Source organism: Platichthys flesus, chromosome 15 (genome assembly GCF_949316205.1).
Source record: "Platichthys flesus chromosome 15, fPlaFle2.1, whole genome shotgun sequence".
In the NCBI taxonomy this organism is placed as follows: Eukaryota; Metazoa; Chordata; class Actinopteri; order Pleuronectiformes; family Pleuronectidae; genus Platichthys; species Platichthys flesus.
The window spans coordinates 23,772,759-23,792,898 of NC_084959.1; the positions used below are offsets into that span (position 1 = coordinate 23,772,759).

Below are 20,140 nucleotides of genomic sequence, written 5' to 3' on the forward strand. Positions count from 1 at the left end.
AGCTACTAAATTTGATTGTTTTAAGAAACAACTTAACACCTATTTCTATGATCTTGGTTTTAATAGATTTTATCTTATTTATTCCAACACTATTGTCTTTATTCATATTTTTGTAAACATATTCTATGCCTTTTTCTAGTTTTATGATTTGTCTTTGTTTTATGCTAACTTGTTCTTATTGGTCTCTTATTTCATGTCTTTGATTTACATTTTGTAGTACGTATAGTAATATATACTGTATATATATATATATAAATATATATATACATATATATTAAAGGGTTGTCATGATCTTTGCTGCCTCTGGTCCTATCCTCTGGGCTGTTGCTGGTGGTGGTGCTGGCAATTGCAATAGGGCCGCTGTCACCTAGCTCTCTCCCTGGATCTGACCCTTTCATCATTCTCTGTGACCTGAGCAGTCTGTCTCGTATAATATAAATTAGGTGTTTCCATATTGATAACTACACAGTTCAAAACAACAACAATGTCTTTACTTTTTACAAGTTTAAATATGAAAGGGCTTTACATCATAACTCTGAGACAAAAACTAACAAACTTACCTGAGACTCCATGCCTGAGTCAGACTGTCCCTGCTGCCTGTCTGTGCTCGGCTCCTCTCTCTGAGTTGCCTCTCTCTGAGTTGCCTTTATCTAACATCCGTGAATAATTCCCAGAAGCACCTTATTACTTTAATATCAACGTGCATTGATATTACTGGGGTCCTTTTACTTCCTTACTTTTTTTTTTCCATAGCAGTATATTGGACTAGCAGTAGAGAGCACCCATTAAATACGCTAAAGCAAATAATATGTCTGATTAGATTTTGTTTTCCTGAAAAAGCAGATCTCTGATATTTGGCTGTCAATGTGTAAAAGTCCTAGCCTGGATGCCAGACGAACTTAGCCCCGCCCACAACATTTTAGGTCGGGAAGTTCGGTCTGGGGTCGCTCCATTGAGGAGAAATTATGCCCGACCGGGCCAATCAGATTGTCAGGGCGGGCTTTATACGATGATGGACAGATGATCAACGGTAACGTAATCAACCACGTCATCAAAGTGCCCTTGGGTTGAATTCGTTTTCAACAAACATGCCTGCCGCTGGAGAGCTGAGATGTGTAGATGCTGCAATTGAGTCTGTTTTAGAAGACATAGACAGCGCATTCATTTTGAAAGAGGAACAGAGAACGTGGAGGCGACGCCAAAGCACCGCGCTAATCCTTATCGCGCCGGCGCTTGGCTGTTCACACCGGACACTGAAGCGACGCTGAACCGCCGGGCAGCGCTAATAATATCACCCGTTGATCCAGTAGATTAAAAGCATATACTTACTTGTTGCTCCAACATTAAGCAACAGTGTCCCAACATGTGTCCTCCTTGGTGTTGTCTTTATACAACATGTTCCGAGGATCATACAACTCACTGTACTTCTCCACTTCAATTATTAATTTAATGTCATCCATGTTGAAGAACTTCACTGTTTGCTCCGTTAAATGTCGGGTGTCGGGGGTAAATTACGTATTCTCCACTCAAGCCTATGTGGGGAACACGTAGCCCCCTCTCTCTCTCTTTTTATCTGTATCACTGCTTGTGTGGCTGTAGTGAATGGGCAGAGGGGGACATTTAATAATGTCATTGGTCAAATTAAAACTCCAGGACAACAGAAGGGGACTTCAAAGTATGGGATGCATATTTGATCATTTATATCATATAAAATATGTCATCAATATCGTTTAAAATCGTTTTTCAGTGTGTTTCCTGGTGCGATACACTCGTGTCAAGCGCAAAAAATAGACTCGACGCCGAAATGATCGCTGCACGGCGCGAGGCAGCCTTGGCGCAGCGCGGTGCTTCAGCCTCCGGTGTGACTGGCACAAAGTTTTAACATGGGAGTGGATGGGAGCCAGCTGTTATTTAAGGCTTGGCGCTGCGCTGAAGCATCGCTTCGGCATCGCTTCAGCGTCCAGTGTGAACCCGGCGATAGTAAATAACTCACAATGCGTTGCTTAACATACGTCACATACTATGTTGCTCTGATTGGTTATAGGTCTATCCAATTGAGCGAAGAGGAATTTTATTTCCTGGTCAGTTGAAACACGCCCCATAATCACAGCCCAATGGAACGGTCTCAGACTCACATTCTGACTAGAATTGTGAGTCTGACAACGTCAGGCTATAAAAGTCCACAACATAATGACCCCCCCCCCCCCCCCCCCCCCCCCTGAAGTCCGCCCCTGGCTGCAATGTTACAAGTTTTTTCTGGAACTTATAAAAGACCTTTGTTATTTTTGATCCTTTTCTGAGTTGATGGCTGTGACACATGGATTCAAAACAACTACCAATTTGTGTTGATAATATAACAAATGCTATGCTCAGACGTAATAATAGTTTGGTGATGTATAGGTTCCTTCCATGGGCTAGTTTTGTTAATTATAATTACGTTTGTGAGTTTAAAAGCGAGGGAAATTAGAGAAGGGTCTTCTCTGATGCATTTTTTCCCTCCAGTTGCGTCGGCTTGAGAAAGAGGTGTGTGTGTGTATGTATGTGTGTGTGTGGGGGGGGGGGGGGGGGGGGGGGGGACATTCTTCTCATACTGCAGACCAGGCAGGGGGAACTTCCTGCCGTTTCTCCCACACCGCTTCCTCTTTACAGTGTAGCATGGAACTTGCGGGGAAGGACGAAGTCTTTGTGGCAGCGAAGAGGTTCCCTTTCCGGGAAAAAAGGATTCGAACTCGCAGCGAAAGCCAAATGTGAGCAGCAGCAGAGAATTGGGTGGGTGTAAAAGGAGGTTCAGCGCAGCCGAAGGAGTCGCTTCAGATCGCTTCGGAGTAAATAAGAGTAAACGATGTTTCCTCGAGCTGACTGACCAAGAAAGTGAACGGAAGCGGCTCTGCAGAAAGGTAAAACTGCGTATATGGAGTAAAGAAGATAGAATGTTGATTAAACTCTGTGTCTTTTGCTCGTTCAAGTTTTATACTGAACCAGTTGAAGGATTACAAATGGCTGTCAGATAAAATCCGTTGAAACCTGGTCATTTTTTCTTTGTTGATCATGAAAGCAGTCAAACGTCTGTTATAGACCCAGAGAGTTTACATCTTTTATTCTGTTTACACTCTCTCAACGTCTCTTCCACATGCTTCTTTGATTCTTGACATTGAAGTATTTCCTGCTGATAGCCTCCCAAGGCCATCAGCAATATTTCAAGTTAAGCTTGAATATTGTGTAGTGTGTGTGGGTGTATATTTACCTGCATCCCTGCCTGTGTTACCACAACTCCTTGCGTTAGCTGCTTCTCTGCCAGCCTCAGCTTTATATATTCAAGTGAGGGGCCACACAAGGGGCCCTTGTTGTGGTTCAAGGGGCTCCTCAAGGACATGGAAAAACATAGATGTTGTTCCGTCAATGGTGCTGCATACACAATATTGTACTGAGAACATTCACGTGCATGCTATAATCTGCTTATCTTTAGATTTGTATCACAGTTCAGCCACTTCGCAGTAATATGATTTTGTCCTAAAGGCGGGTTAACAGAGCTTTGGTCTGTATGCACTTAATTTGACATCAAGATACTTCATCGGGTGACCTTTGACCTGTAAAAACATCTGTATCGATGGTAGCATAGATAGTTTATTAATATTATTCAGGGTTATAATAGAACTGTTATATTAATATGTATACGTTTATAACATGTGTTAGATAGTATATTGCATTTAACCTTCGGTATCTCTGTGTTGAACCAGTGTGTTAATGGCAGCTTGCAGTTCATCTATTTTGTAAGAGAGTAGTGTGGCACATGACCTAAAACACTAAGTTGTTACAGTCTAGGGTGTGAAATAATTGTGATTCTTTCAGGTCATTGCTGGGGATTCTGCATGTTCTCGCTTATCAGCCACACTTAGCCTAGAAATTATATCACTTGTGTCCAGTATGGCAAGTTTACCATACGGTTTTTCCAATGTGCATAGCTGAGTTAGCCCTAATGCTAGTGAGCCTCTCTGTTAGCATAGTTACAACTGACAGATGTGTATTTGGGATATCTCCAGCAGTCATCTTATCTCCTACCAAAAGAGGTTTTCCACGAGATTTTGTTGTTTTTTAGGCACTTTCTAGACACAGAAAAATGTAATGGTTACAGAAAAATGTAATGCTTATTTTGAAGAACAGGGTTGGGGTAGTTCAGGTAACTTTATGAGATTGATTTGTAATACCTGGATATAGTTTGACCATTGTGCCATTCTGAGCCTGTGTCTTCTTGAGCAAGCTCCATTATGTTCGAGTCCTGCTTTTAATTAGTCAAATTCAAAAACTGTAAAAGCTTATTCCTCATCATTGGTGACATTTGGTACGATTCACCTTCATTTGCAGATAGTCTAGCCTTAAAACCTGCCATATCAAAGAAAATACTGTAAACTGTTAGCAAGATCAAATCATCATTGTTTGATGTTTATTCACAGTTGCAGTAAGAGGGTAACATCACAAAGTCAAACTGAACAATGCCTACTATTACCACTTGCTTCCAACATACTGTCAATAGTAAAAAATGTCCCAGAACATATCTTGGGTCGCCTTTCAGAATTTTAGAGAAAACCAATAAAAACACAAGGGTTTTTATAGTCTTTGACAATTTAATACAAGGACACTATTCATGACAAAAAGAGGGTTATCTATCAGTTCAGTGCAGAATGGATTAAATGAAATTGATAAATTAGACAGGGTTTAATATAGTCCTGGAACACAATATTTTGGGGTTAAATAAATGTAAGATTCCGTTTGCTATTGAATTTTTGTCAGATTTTTATTTTATTTTATTGAAACTTTAAATAAGGCAGTAATGATTCTCAAAAATTGTGTTGTAATAACAGACAGTGGTAATTCAGATTCCTACATGCTTTAATGGGTTTTACTTTAGTCATAAATAATTGTGTCCTGATCACCTACCTGAAGTATAAGTCGAGAGAAATTACAGAAGTTAAGCTCAGTAACAACTTCGGCTGTTGCTGTGAGGTCACCAGTGCACCTCAAGAATCTGCATTTTCATGTAGGAAATATTTGCGTGTGAATGAAAACCTCAAATATAAACACTTCTTGTTCTACTTCTACCACTTTCTTCCAGCCACTGCCCCCTCCCTGTTGTTTTCTGATCCCTTTCCACTTCTTTAACTTCCTGTCATCTGCACTGCACATTTCTTTTCTTTTTGTTCAAAGTCCTAGGTTTTTCGACTTGACCAAATCTCGCCATGTACTCAAAACTTCTCCCACTGTGAATGGGGTTGTAGAAATTGAACAATATCGACTTTTAGAGAGTTCGAGTTCGATTACTTTTTGAGGAATCGATTATTAAATATATAAAAAGGCAAAAGCTACATTTGACCCTTTCCAGCTGTTTATTCAAAAAGCAACTTCATCTTCCTGTACATTGCAGGTTTTACATGAATTAAAGATATGTGCTACGTAATTATGATGATAATTCCAAATTCAGATATCTACAATTTAGTTCTGACTATTCATAATTCCAGTTCAGGATATCTACAACCCCATTCTCAGAAGTTCTAACTTAATTTAAGGTATCTTAAATTGAGCCTAATTAAAGATATTTTGAAATGAAATAAACGATAATAATATAATATATTAATTCAACTGAGTTGTAGATTGCTATAATGACAAATCAGACACACATAAATAACAAAAGTAGTTTGAGTCTTTCAATGCAATTGTTTATGTTGAAAATATTTGAGTATTTAAAAATAAATTAATGATTGTTTTGTCAAGTCAGAAAACGTTAAAATTATTTTGTCTATAGTATTAAGTTAATTCTGGATCGCAGAATTCATGACTGTATTTTCAAAAGAAATTGCAATGAAACATCTTCCAGCAGGTTTGTTTTTGTGCTTTAGAACCAAACTACAATTTGTGTTTTTGGTTCACTGCTTTGTGTTCATTTTCAGAGCTCCCTCTCTTTATTCAGCCCATAGGTCTCTCGACTAGGGTTTAGTATCGTTTTAATTTTATGGATTCTGATTCTGCTTATCGATTCCGGTTCTTATCAATTCTCCATTTCATTTTCAAAATGGTAAAAAAAAAAGAGGTAAAATGTTTAGATAACAAAAATCTCTTTATTGGACTGGATCGATGCACAGTAGCTGTAGCAGTAACGCCTTGTGGAAGCCAGACAACATTACAAAATAAAAACCTCACAGCTCATCTTGGAGCCTTATCAGACATGCTCTTCAACCCTACTTTGTAAATTAGTAGTAACTAAGATAGAAGAAATGTTGAAACTATTTGCCTGAAAAATGTGTGTGTTTAAATTAACAGAACAACACATAGTCGTATTGTGGATAATTAGTAGAAGAAAATATTCTAATTGTCCCTGTAAACAAATATGAAATTAAGATTAAGATTAATTTATTAGTCCCAAACACATACACAGACATGCAAAGGCACACTCATGCAGGTAGGGAAATTTAATCTCTGCTTTTGACCCATCTGGAGCAGGACACAGAGAGCAGTGAGCGACCATGTACGGCGCTCGGGGAGCAGATGTTGGGGGAGTAAGGAGCCTTGCTCAGGGGCACTAGAAAGGGTAGGGAGACTCTTGGATTTTTGGACAGATCAATCCAGGTTCGTCTTTTGTTGTCTCCCCGTGGAGTCGAACTAGAGACGAATCAGAGACATTCTCTGCCCATAGTCCAAGTTTCTGCCACTAGACCACCGCCTCTCAATCAATAATTGTAAACTTTAAAGAACTGTAATGAATATTATTATCTCATATTCATAGCAAGATAGTGCAAAGCATTTGTGGATAATACCATTTTGAGTTGCTTTTTGTAGGTCTTATTTACATAACATTACATTACAATTCATTTAGCTGACACTTTTATCCAAAGCGACTTACATTAAGTGCGTACAACAATGAGGATGCAAACCCAGAACAACAAGAAAATATTTATAGAACACCTACTGGCATAAACCATACAATTCAATTTCTTGAAAATTAGAAAGCAGCAATAGGAGCAAAATTTTAGAACTAAAGTGCATTTTGTGCACACCACCTATCAGCATATCAGCCTTTTCCAGTAGTATACGTGATCTTTCTGGGCAAATAGTGTCTCTAGCAGTGGGTGTACCATCTAACTGGGGGTTGAGGAGGCTTGCACACAAAAATATGAAAAGGCCACCTCTGATAGCAAAGGATATTTAGTTATTTGGGTCCACCACCAGAGTCATCAGATGTCAATGTTGGTAGCATCTCTTGGTACAGCTTCAGCTCTCTGTCAGTCTGTTGCTGGTTGGACATGGTGCTTCTGTTAGATAAGACTTTCATTTTCAGGTCATCTTCAGCAGCAAAATGCTCCTCAAGCAGAGACATCATAGCCCTCTTGCAGTGAGGTGGCTGCTCCTCCTCTTCCTCACTGTCCTCTCCTTGTCCCTGCTCATTCTACCTTGGTTGTCTTTTCTCCTCCTGCTGACTGCATTGTTACACTGTCATGGTCATGCTCTGTTGTCCGCTCAGACTCAGTCAGAAACACAGAGTGTGGATGTGTATAACACCCTCATCAAATGGATGAACTCCTCTGCCCTTCTGAACTTGTCAGTCGAGAAAGTCTGTCCCTCTCCATTGGCATTCACAAGCTGGCTGCTTGAATTGCAGGATATTGTTAAAGGAATAGTTCCATCATCATCATAGGAGTTTGTATTGCATAGGAAATTGGATCATTTTAAATTTAGTTTTAACAGTTTAGTCCTATTTTGTGTGTGTGTGTTTAAATGTGCACTGTTTGTTGTTGAGCCTTCTCAAAAGACAATGTCCCTGATCTTGGCTGTCCATTTTGCCACTGATGCCGTCGGATACACACTTTATGCCCCAAGATTAAGTGTGTGCAAAACAGCCTATGAAGTGTAGTGTTTTTATCGCCACATCCAAGTTCATGGCATTGTCAACAGTGACAGACACTATTTTATAGATTATGCCAAATACTTGCAAAATGTAAAAAAAAAATTCTTCAGCCGTAATTGGTCCTTTATGAAAACACGAGCCGGAAGTTTCATGTCTGCGGGATACAGATGCTTCATTCACAAGGCTGTGATTGGACGAGCCCTTTACCGTGTCGGCAGTTAATGACTGACGTGACGTTTTCAGAGGAAAACTTCGCAAATGTCCTTTTCACTTTTGAAGCAGAGGTTATAATCGTTTTTAAATTGTACTTTTATATGGGATGAGTATTTACCTGACGACCATTTGTTTCTTTGTGGTGTTAAGTAAATGTACTTACATGATTCTTGGTGTTCTGTGTTTGTACCCTCATTGTAGAATGCACTTATTTTAAGTCGCTTTGGATAAGAGTGTTTTAATGGAATACTGAGAAAGTTTAATAACAACACAATAAGACAATTGAAGTTCAAATTATGAGGCAATTTCAGCAGAGTCAACAGCTTAGTTTGCCATGGAGCTGTGAATAAGGGGCTGAGTTTGCCAATGTTTTGGGAGGACAAATATTTGGGACTTTGACACACGATGACACAGCTAATATGCTTTATGTGAGGCACATTGTTTTGGTGTCAGCAGAAAGACATTTTCATAGCATTGACCTTTGCTCATGGTATACCATGTAATTCATTATAGCACACTAACTTACATAAGGGAAATCCATATTAGCTACAAATTCAGAATTTATATTTATTTTAAGCCTGGTGTACTTACGCCAGATATTTTAGTTGGTACCTTAAGGTCGGCGAATTGTTCTGCGTTTTCAGAGACACACAAGGACACGCAGGCGCAAGAGCCCCGTGCTGTCCTCTTGCGTGCTTGCATACCCCTTCTTGCGTTTTTGTAACTATACAACAATTCTACGCAAACCTCACGCAGCCCACAAGGCTGTGATTGGTCTGCTAACTACATCCTTTCCGGTGTCACATTTCCGGTTTCATGCCCCATAATACTGGCAGAAACCAAGGAAGATTTAGAAGAACGAACATGGACCAAATAGAAGAGCGTTTTCCCAGAAGAGATCCGAAAGTATGACCACATGCATAACCCGTCATTGACGGGATACAAGGACACGCAGATGGCCTGCAATTCCTGGAAGGCGATCATGGCTAACGTCGATTTGCAGATCGATGAGTGTACGAAGCTGTGGAGGAAGATCAGGGACAAATTTGTCCGCCAGAAAAAGGCTATGAGGAGCAGAAGTGGCGATGTAAATAAACAGTCGATGACGACTGCCACGCACAAAGAAGGCGACTCTAAGGTCGTCAAAAAACTTTACTCCACCTAGTGTTCTTGCGGTGAATTGCTTTGCAACACGCACATCCCTTGGAGAACTATGAATTAAAATTAGTCCGTTGAGACAACTGCGTGAAAAGCCGCAGTTGCAGATCCATGTGCCGGCCTTTCGTTTGTACCTTTTATAAAAAGGTGTTACCTCTGCACCACTGAGTGAAACTATCCTGATTTGCATTTGTTGACCAAAGTGCTGTACAGCAAAAAACAATTATTAATGTAAAATAAAAATATATACGAATAATAATAATAATAATAATAAAAATAATAGAACAAAATAAAATATAAGAATACGATAAGAAAAATAAAATCAGCTGCACTGAAACACACTCAATGGGACCCAGCAAAGTCCTGCACCGTTGAGATAGCATCGACCTTCGGCCTGTTCATCACGCCGACGGTAGAGAACAACATCCTGGAGATGACGAACTGGGAGGGTCGTCGAAAATATGCTGACGAATGGAAAGGGATGGATGACACTGAACTGTGCGCCTATGTAGGGCTGCTGATCTTAGCGGGCTGTACAGGTCCCGGGGCGAGGCCGCTGCCAGCCTGTGGGAGAGCGGTCGTAGTCCCACAGGCTGACCAGGATGCCGCTAAAACTCTTCCAGACGTACTCCAGACTGCTGGGCTTCGACGAGCGCAAGACGAGACACTTTAAATGCCTGAAATGATCGTGGATGAGCAACTAGTTCTGTTCAGAGGTTAGTCTTTATATTATTATTATTATTATTATTATTATTATTATTATTATTATTATTATTATTATTATAGGTCTTGTAGATAGTGGCTGCTAATCCTTGTCCTCCTCTCATCTCCTCTCCTCTCGTCTTCTTTTTCTCCCTAGGCCGGTGTCCTTTCTGCCAGTACATGCCCAGCAAGCCCGGCGAAATACGGGATCAAGTCGTGGGTGGCCTCTGATGCAAATCCAGCTACGCTTGGAAGATGCAAGTGTACACAAGAAGGCAGGGCAGCAGATGCCTAAAACGGAACATGGGGTTGCCGGTAGTGCTCGATGTAATGGACGGCCTAGAAGGTAGTAACGTCACATGCGCCAATTACTTCACCTCCTACGAACTCGCGCGGCAGCTGCTCGAGAGGAAGATCACCGTGGTCGTCACGGTTCGGAAGAACAAGCCAGAGCTCCCGATCGGGACGCTCATGGTCAGGGGAATAAAGGTGTTCTCATCCAAGTTTGCATTCACGCCCACCGCCACTCTGGTGTATAACATCCCAAAGAAAAACAGGAACGTGGTGCCGGGATTGGAAACCAGTCTTTGTCCTGGACTACAACCGCAGCAAAGGTGGCGTGGACAACCTAGACAAGGTGATTGTAATATTCAGCTGCAGGAGGATGACCGCGCGCTGGCCCCTGGTTGTCTTTCACAACACTAATGACGCCTTCATGATATGGAGAGAGATCAACCCAGACTGGATGCTGGGCAAGTTGAACAAGCAGAGGGTGTTGCTAGAGCAGCTGGGAAAGGCTCTCGCGACTCCATGCATCAAACAAAGGGAGAGTATCCCCCGCACGGAAGCGTTGCCGCGGTTGTGAAAGCCGTAAAAGCCGCAGCCGCACAGAGAGCTATAGTCCTCATAGACGCTCGACCTGAGCGTATGACCTCTTCCACGGCCCTAGCAGCAGCCCCGTTCAGGGCGAGTAAGAGGAACAGGTGTCAGATATGCCCCAGGACAAAAGACTGTAAAACTGGCACCGTGTGCTGGTGGTGTAACAAATACATCTTCAAGGGCTGGTCACATGTATATTGCCCTATGTATGCGTCCTAATATGCCAGGGGAAGCAAGGACAACACAAGGGTTAAGAGATACGTGGTTAAAATCACCCAATGTAAAGTTTGGAGTGTCAGTTGAGATTGGCAGATTTTGCACGACATTAAAAATGTTGCTCAACACAGGAGCTGCATTTGCCTTCGAAGAATGTATACAGTAGTGACAAAAGGTAGAGGAAACTTGCGGGGCAGGTAAAAAGGCAGCGACCAGATAAACAACTAAACCTCCTAAACAGTAGATCCAAACAGCACACTTACAACAAAACCAACCATGATCATTGATTTAGATATGCCTTGCTCTGTAAGGACAAACCATATAATGTTTGGACATTTCCCTAGCACACCTTTCTGATTGAAAGGGAAAACTGCAATCAACCTTTATTTCCATGAGCTTTGATATTAACAATACAACTTTTTTTTACTATGTGAAGAGTCCAAACACACTTGACTTATTAAAATAATGACACAACAAAAGAGCACATACTTCTTTTCATTCCTCCTTCATAATTGATATACCATCCCTGCTCCAAACGCAAACACATCAACACTTGAACACAATTTGTCTTGACATTTTTCCAGTATGCTGCTTTAACAAGTGATTTTGCCCACAGTCTTTTCTTATTACAACAATTAAACCATTTACCTTCTCCTCATTATCATGCTTGATTCTAGTTTTTTGTATCTTACATCACTAACAACAAAACACAACAATATGTTGGGCAAGAGTCCCTACAGACTAACCATGTGGTAGGATCCACACACAATGGGTCGTAAAAGCGTGGCCTTTGAGCCAAGATTAAGCCAGCTAAAGTCTCCCTCTAAGACCCAGCATGGAGATTGTATCTTCTGGTGTTAACTTAATCCCTGGGGTCTCCCCAGAAACCCCTGCTCTGCTCCTGGCCCCTCCCACTCTCCTTTGACCTCTGACACTCAATTGGCTAAAAGCCAGCATCATCCCATGACCAGCACCTCAAGGAGGCAGAACCTCTCAGGTAGAATAAAACCACTGAGACATCAATGCTCACAGCCATTTTTACCCTGCTCTGAAGACACCACGGGGCCCCTTCGGGGCCTCCCAGCTGTTTTAGTTGCTAAAGGGGGTAACCTTAACTTTTAGTTTATCAGCCATTTTTACCCTGCTCTGAAGACATCATGAGGCCCCTTCGGGGCCTCCCAGCTGTTTTAGTTGCTAAAGGGGGTAACCTTAACTTCTAGTTTATCAGCCATTTTCCCTGCTCTGAAGACGTCAACAGACCCCTCCGGGTCTTTCCAGATGATTTAGTTGCTAAAGGGGGCAACCAGAGTTATTTTCTTTCATTTCTTTCATTGTCTTTTATCTCAGTCGACATTTTTATTTTCAAAAGGACTTTTGCTGTTTTAACTTGAAAAGACCAAACAGGAAATTGCACGCGGAACAATCTCAGACTGTTTCACTTTCCCCACGGACTTTACTTTCTTTTCCCAACAATCTACAAACGGCTTCCACAGCCGTCCCCTGCAGAAGCGCGAGATTCATTCCGCTGAGGAGCACGACCTCCACATCCCTGAAGAAGCACGACGTTCATCCCGTTGAGGAGCAAGACGAATCCGTTCCTGTTCGGCCCAGCCGACGCCGCTGCGACAGAGGAACCAGCGCAACAGAGCTTGAGCGGCCACGATTATTCACTAGACTTCGGAAATATCCGCGCGACACGCGCATGCAACACCGTGAAGGTCACAGTAAGAGGCTTTATTGTCTGGGCAGATGTTAATCTAATACGTAGCGTATTGTTTAATACTTGAATGTATTTGTTTTGTATGAGACCGCAGAGTCTCCAGTATTTTAGCGGCGATTCGCCACTTCCGGTTTCTGGTTACGGCCTTGTGCCATAGTTTTTAAGCGCCGTGAGCAGCGTCTCCAGCTCATTGTGACCGTTTGAACAACTTTAAAGATACTTTACCGGTCAAACCTCAGGACACAACGCCACTTGGGTGCTGAGTGGTAAAGTAAATGCAACTTGTCTCTGACGGTGCTTTTAGAGAGCTTTGCTCTCTCCTTGTATTCTCTCTCTCTCTCTCCTTCTAAACCGACCTATACACACATCCGATCTGTATTTAGAATACAGTTCATGTGACCTAGTTAAATCTATATTCAGAGAGGCTGGACACATCTGGAAGCCATGCGGCCGAACGCCAAAGCAGAGACAAAGAATTCTCTTTGTCTGAAAATCCCTTTGTGTAATTCATGTGACGACCACCAGTGTGAGCTCCGGCCACATGGTGTCATTAACATAGACTCCATTTTGAAGAACGCAAGTTAAACCACCATTTTGAGTCTATTATTGCCACGCCTCCTCTCTCACTCTCCTCCCATTCTGGCTCTAAATTCATAACGGCTCTGCCATCTTGTTTTGGTAGTCAATTCGCCATTTTGAGAGTTTTTAGGCCTTGGTTCCACGAATCATGATCGGCCGCCATCTTAGATGTGACGTGACTTCGTCATCGCCACGCCCCCCTTCTTTTTCTCTCTCTCTCTCTCGCTCTCTCACACACACACACACACACAGACACAGAGACACATTGATAGACACAGACAGATACACACACACAGATACACATAGATGAATACATGTGTTTTCTAAATTGTGATAAGCGGCTGCTGTTGTTATCTTTGAAATATGGGAGTTTGTTAAAATGATGAATCATTAAATAACACTAACTGTATTTCACATGCACACACATAGACACACACACACAGAGAGACACTTTGACACAGACACACACGCATACCATGACAGACATACATAGGTAGACCGCCGGTTTTACATGTACTTTCTGAATTGTGATAAGTGCTGCTGCTGTGTTTATCTTTGAAATATCGGAGTTTGTTAAAATGATGAAACATTAAATAACACTAACTTTATTTCCCCTTTTTAATAAATGCTTTTGTAATTAAAGTATCTGTAGTCTGTGATTATTTGTGCATATGTATGTGATTGCAGCTGGATTATGATTGCCTGTGCTCGAACTTAGAAGCCTTCACTGTTAATTAAATAATTATTAATATTAAATATTGAGATTATTGATTTGACATTTATCATTATGAGACTGATATTTAAAGATTGAATTGTTGGTCCCTGTAACCAGGGTGGTGCCCCGCGACAATAAGCAATGATTACAGATTTGTATTATTCTTAATTGATAATTTTATTGTTTTCATTAATTATTTAACTATTATTAATGGATAACCGTATCATTTCTAATTAAATGTGTTACTGTTCTTAATTAATAGCTTTATCATTTTTGATTATTTTTAATAAATAATTGTTAATTTAATAATCATATTTCATGATTATTAATAATAAGCCAACGTCAATTCTACTCCTACTATTGCACAACATAAATGGATCCCCGTGTGAGGGCGGAACGCTGCACCTAATTAACATAAATGGATCCCCGTGTGAGGGCGGAACGCTGCACCTAAATAACATAAATGGTGCAGCCCGTGTGAGGCAATCTAACTCCAGCTGTATCATAATACTGTGTACAATAATCCAGATTCATTTTCCCCAGAAATAAAAACATTTTTTTTTTTTGAAATTTTTTTTTTTTTTCCCTCTCATTCTGAATTGATCATGATTCGTTGTTAAAGAAGAAAGAAATTTTCGAAATTTCTTCTTTGCAAAGTTTTATTTTTAATACATTTGAACCTTTAGCAAACCGGTATACCAGTGCCTGGTGTATCCATGGTTGGCTGCAGATTGCAAGCGGTGTTTGTGTTCTCGATGCACAATAATCATAAATAATTTTAAGAAAAAGAAAGATAATTTTGGAAATTAATTTCTCTTAGAAAGTTTTTTTTAATCCCGTTGCACCTGTCCCAAGCAGGTATACTAGTGCCTTGTGTATACGTGATTGGTTGCTTATAGCATATCAGTGGTTGTGTCATTTCAATGCACAATAATTATGATTAATTTTTGAAGAGAGAAACAGGTTTAGAACTCATTTCTTTTTGAATTTTCTTCATTCTTAATTCCCTTTGCTAAACAGACTTTTGTGAAATTATGGTTGGTTGCTAACTGTGTTTCAGTAGTTAGTTATTTTTATAGGAGATTTTCTGCATGTTTTTTTTTAATTTTAAGGAAACAAACTAGATTTGAGAGACTTGTTTTGTTGAGATTTGTTGGTTAACCAACTAGGTCTTAAGGATTGAGCCATCGAGCTATCCTTCAGTGACACTATATAGACACAGGGTGAAGCTCACCTCTGCATCTTGTTGTGTAGTTTTAATTAAGTGTTTTACCCACTTTTTCTAAGCAGGCGTGAGCAGTCCACCATGTGCCTTTTCGCACTCAGAAGATGAGTAGCATGTAACACCATGTGGCAACTGCTCCCTCAGGACCAGACGTCCTATAAGAGACTGTAGCAGTCTGATAAATTTTTCTAATGATGCGGTGAGTGAGTTGAGTGAGTATGATTTAAGTACCTGCGATCATAAGATTAAAGAACTGTCCATTCACCTGATCAACCCCACTGGCCCGCATCCAAAAATACCCCATGCTCTGGGTCAACTGACACTCCTCTACCAGCAGAGAGCCGAGCTGCAGGCCCAAGAACATGCGAAGGAGCTCCAGGCCATGCAAGCAGCATGTCGAGCGGAGCAGGAGAAAAACTCCCACCTGCGGCATATCATCGAGACCCGCACAGAACAGGACCAGGCGGTGCAGGAGCACGAAACTCTGCACGCGAAGGTCAAAGGTCAGCAGAAAGGGGGGCACAGTCAGACAGAGCTGCCCCCCCCTCGAGCTGATATCCCTGATGACAGGGCCAGGAGCTGACGTCATTTCCGGTGGAGCCAGCGGAACAGAGACACTGGGAGAAAAGCTGCGAGCACAGCTACGCAACCCTCATGCAGAGGAAGCTTTGCTCTGGAGAGCCAGACACACCCAGCAGTCGACCGCTCCAACCCCCTCGACACAAAAGGGGGGGGGGCTGGACTCAACCCCTAGACGTGCAGTGACCTGGGACCGCTATGAGGCACTCCAAATGCCTTTCCAGCGGACACACAGCATCCACTCCAGCCAGAAGGAACACGTCCTGCATGGAGCCATGCTGATCCACACCACAACGACGGAAGGAATCCGTCCTGGAGGGCTGAAGGAGATTCCCAGTCTGCCACTCAGGCAGGGGCGCACCATGACTCACGGTCGCGTCCTGGATGGTCCTCCACTCCCGGTGCAAGAGATGGTGGCCACAAAGATGAACACTGTGGCACACACGAGTCAGAAGACCCTGATGACTCAGCACCCCCTCAAAGAGAGGAAATCTGCACCCGGCAGCTAGAGCCCCTTAAAAAAAAAGACATTTATCGCTTCGACCCAGACAACCGAGGGTTCAACGAAGACGACACCGTGGTTCTGGCAGTTCAAATCCAACTAAATGTGGACCCGGCGCTGGAAGATGACAACTTTCCCCACGCCAAGATGAACCCCAGCAAAGAGAACCAGGAACAGCGACCCTTCCAGCAGGGCGCCCCACAAAACCAAGGGGGTGAGGATTTCAACCAGCCCCACAAACAGTTTCGACCTCAGCACCTGAATCCCTCTCAACAGAGAAGCAGGGGCTGGAACAGACGGAAACCCTATCAGTACCAGGAGTATAGATGTGGTGACCGAAATCCAACACATGGGATGCATCCTGGGACAGAGGAGTAAATACGGAGATGTGTGGATGAAGCAATGAGAAGACATTGTGCCACGTGTTCCTCCAGGCTCCACTGAGAGACCAGACACTGAACCCCGTTGGCGAAACAAGGAGCAGACGCCCTCCTTCTCCACTCCCAAAGATGACTTCAATGACGGGGAAGGACCAAGGCGCTGCCAGAAACCCCCTCTCACCTCCACATCTGAAAAGGGGGGGAAGAAATCCCAATTTTAAAACAAAAACCGCTCAAACCACTCACTCCATCAGTAGCTGCATGCTTTAGACCCTCTGTCGGTAAATTGTATAACATAGTTCAGGTAGTGAACCTCCTTAGACCTCGTTGAGGATTTTGAAGTCGTTACCACTACGGTTGTGCAGCCCTCACGGGTACACTTGGCAATTCAGTCTTGGCAGTGAAATTCCAATATCTGTAGATCTGAAAACCTAGAAATAGGATTTATCATAAATTCACAGATTAGCGAACAACAGAACGTGACTTGCCGTTCTAAATGTTTTGGTTTGACAGGATAACACATGTTTACCTCAAAACACCAGCACCTACTCAAACATTTTCTTCTGTTTGTGTTTCCACTTTTCTTTCATTTCACTCTTCACCGAAATTCATTTGGTATTTTAACAATAACTGCTGATAAGCATTATGTGAAATTGAAAATGTGTGCCGTGTTTTAGAATATATGTTAGTTAGCCTGTCTGCCCAGACAATTACCTCTCTCTGTTTAGACTCATGCCTCGAAGACATTTATGCCTCTCTGCCTCATAATGAACTAACTTTCAATGCTTCAACTCCACTCAAGGATTACCTCTCATGGATTATCACTGGACTCTCGACCATAGTTTGCCCTGGAGACCGGGGTCACAGCCCACTCTCCAGACCAAAAGGGGGACTGTTGGGCAAGAGTCCCTACAGACTAACCATGTGGTAGGATCCACACACAATGGGTCGTAAAAGCGTGGCCTTTGAGCCAAGATTAAGCCAGCTAAAGTCTCCCTCTAAGACCCAGCATGGAGATTGTATCTTCTGGTGTTAACTTAATCCCTGGGGTCTCCCCAGAAACCCCTGCTCTGCTCCTGGCCCCTCCCACTCTCCTTTGACCTCTGACACTCAATTGGCTAAAAGCCAGCATCATCCCATGACCAGCACCTCAAGGAGGCAGAACCTCTCAGGTAGAATAAAACCACTGAGACATCAATGCTCACAGCCATTTTTACCCTGCTCTGAAGACACCACGGGGCCCCTTCGGGGCCTCCCAGCTGTTTTAGTTGCTAAAGGGGGTAACCTTAACTTTTAGTTTATCAGCCATTTTTACCCTGCTCTGAAGACATCATGAGGCCCCTTCGGGGCCTCCCAGCTGTTTTAGTTGCTAAAGGGGGTAACCTTAACTTCTAGTTTATCAGCCATTTTCCCTGCTCTGAAGACGTCAACAGACCCCTCCGGGTCTTTCCAGATGATTTAGTTGCTAAAGGGGGCAACCAGAGTTATTTTCTTTCATTTCTTTCATTGTCTTTTATCTCAGTCGACATTTTTATTTTCAAAAGGACTTTTGCTGTTTTAACTTGAAAAGACCAAACAGGAAATTGCACGCGGAACAATCTCAGACTGTTTCACTTTCCCCACGGACTTTACTTTCTTTTCCCAACAATCTACAAACGGCTTCCACAGCCGTCCCCTGCAGAAGCGCGAGATTCATTCCGCTGAGGAGCACGACCTCCACATCCCTGAAGAAGCACGACGTTCATCCCGTTGAGGAGCAAGACGAATCCGTTCCTGTTCGGCCCAGCCGACGCCGCTGCGACAGAGGAACCAGCGCAACAGAGCTTGAGCGGCCACGATTATTCACTGGACTTCGGAAATATCCGCGCGACACGCGCATGCAACACCGTGAAGGTCACAGTAAGAGGCTTTATTGTCTGGGCAGATGTTAATCTAATACGTAGCGTATTGTTTAATACTTGAATGTATTTGTTTTGTATGAGACCGCAGAGTCTCCAGTGTTTTAGCGGCGATTCGCCACTTCCGGTTTCCGGTTACGGCCTTGTGCCATAGTTTTTAAGCGCCGTGAGCAGCGTCTCCAGCTCATTGTGACCGTTTGAACAACTTTAAAGATACTTTACCGGTCAAACCTCAGGACACAACGCCACTTGGGTGCTGAGTGGTAAAGTAAATGCAACTTGTCTCTGACGGTGCTTTTAGAGAGCTTTGCTCTCTCCTTGTATTCTCTCTCTCTCTCTCCTTCTAAACCGACCTATACACACATCCGATCTGTATTTAGAATACAGTTCATGTGACCTAGTTAAATCTATATTCAGAGAGGCTGGACACATCTGGAAGCCATGCGGCCGAACGCCAAAGCAGAGACAAAGAATTCTCTTTGTCTGAAAATCCCTTTGTGTAATTCATGTGACGACCAGCAGTGTGAGCTCCGGCCACATGGTGTCATTAACATAGACTCCATTTTGAAGAACGCAAGTTAAACCACCATTTTGAGTCTATTATTGCCACGCCTCCTCTCTCACTCTCCTCCCATTCTGGCTCTAAATTCATAACGGCTCTGCCATCTTGTTTTGGTAGTCAATTCGCCATTTTGAGAGTTTTTAGGCCTTGGTTCCACGAATCATGATCGGCCGCCATCTTAGATGTGACGTGACTTCGTCATCGCCACGCCCCCCTTCTTTTTCTCTCTCTCTCTCTCGCTCTCTCACACACACACACACACACAGACACAGAGACACATTGATAGACACAGACAGATACACACACACAGATACACATAGATGAATACATGTGTTTTCTAAATTGTGATAAGCGGCTGCTGTTGTTATCTTTGAAATATGGGAGTTTGTTAAAATGATGAATCATTAAATAACACTAACTGTATTTCACATGCACACACATAGACACACACACACAGAGAGACACTTTGACACAGACACACACGCATACCATGACAGACATACATAGGTAGACCGCCGGTTTTACATGTACTTTCTGAATTGTGATAAGTGCTGCTGCTGTGTTTATCTTTGAAATATCGGAGTTTGTTAAAATGATGAAACATTAAATAACACTAACTTTATTTCCCCTTTTTAATAAATGCTTTTGTAATTAAAGTATCTGTAGTCTGTGATTATTTGTGCATATGTATGTGATTGCAGCTGGATTATGATTGCCTGTGCTCGAACTTAGAAGCCTTCACTGTTAATTTTAATAATTATTAATATTAAATATTGAGATTATTGATTTGACATTTATCATTATGAGACTGATATTTAAAGATTGAATTGTTGGTCCCTGTAACCAGGGTGGTGCCCCGCGACAATAAGCAATGATTACAGATTTGTATTATTCTTAATTGATAATTTTATTGTTTTC

General features: G+C 42.3%; 1 protein-coding gene across 3 annotated transcripts in view; it reads left to right on the plus strand.

Moving 5' to 3' along the window:
• The first annotated feature begins 2,620 nt into the window (after positions 1–2,620).
• Positions 2,621–20,140, plus strand: part of amot (angiomotin) — a 46,790-nt gene continuing 29,270 nt past the window's right edge. For 2 of the 3 annotated variants that reach the window (XM_062405829.1, XM_062405831.1), the window contains exon 1: positions 2,621–2,897. The gene's annotated coding sequence lies outside the window, so the exon portion shown is untranslated. The remainder of the gene's footprint in view (positions 2,898–20,140) is intronic. The other variant, XM_062405830.1, reaches the window with a different exon arrangement.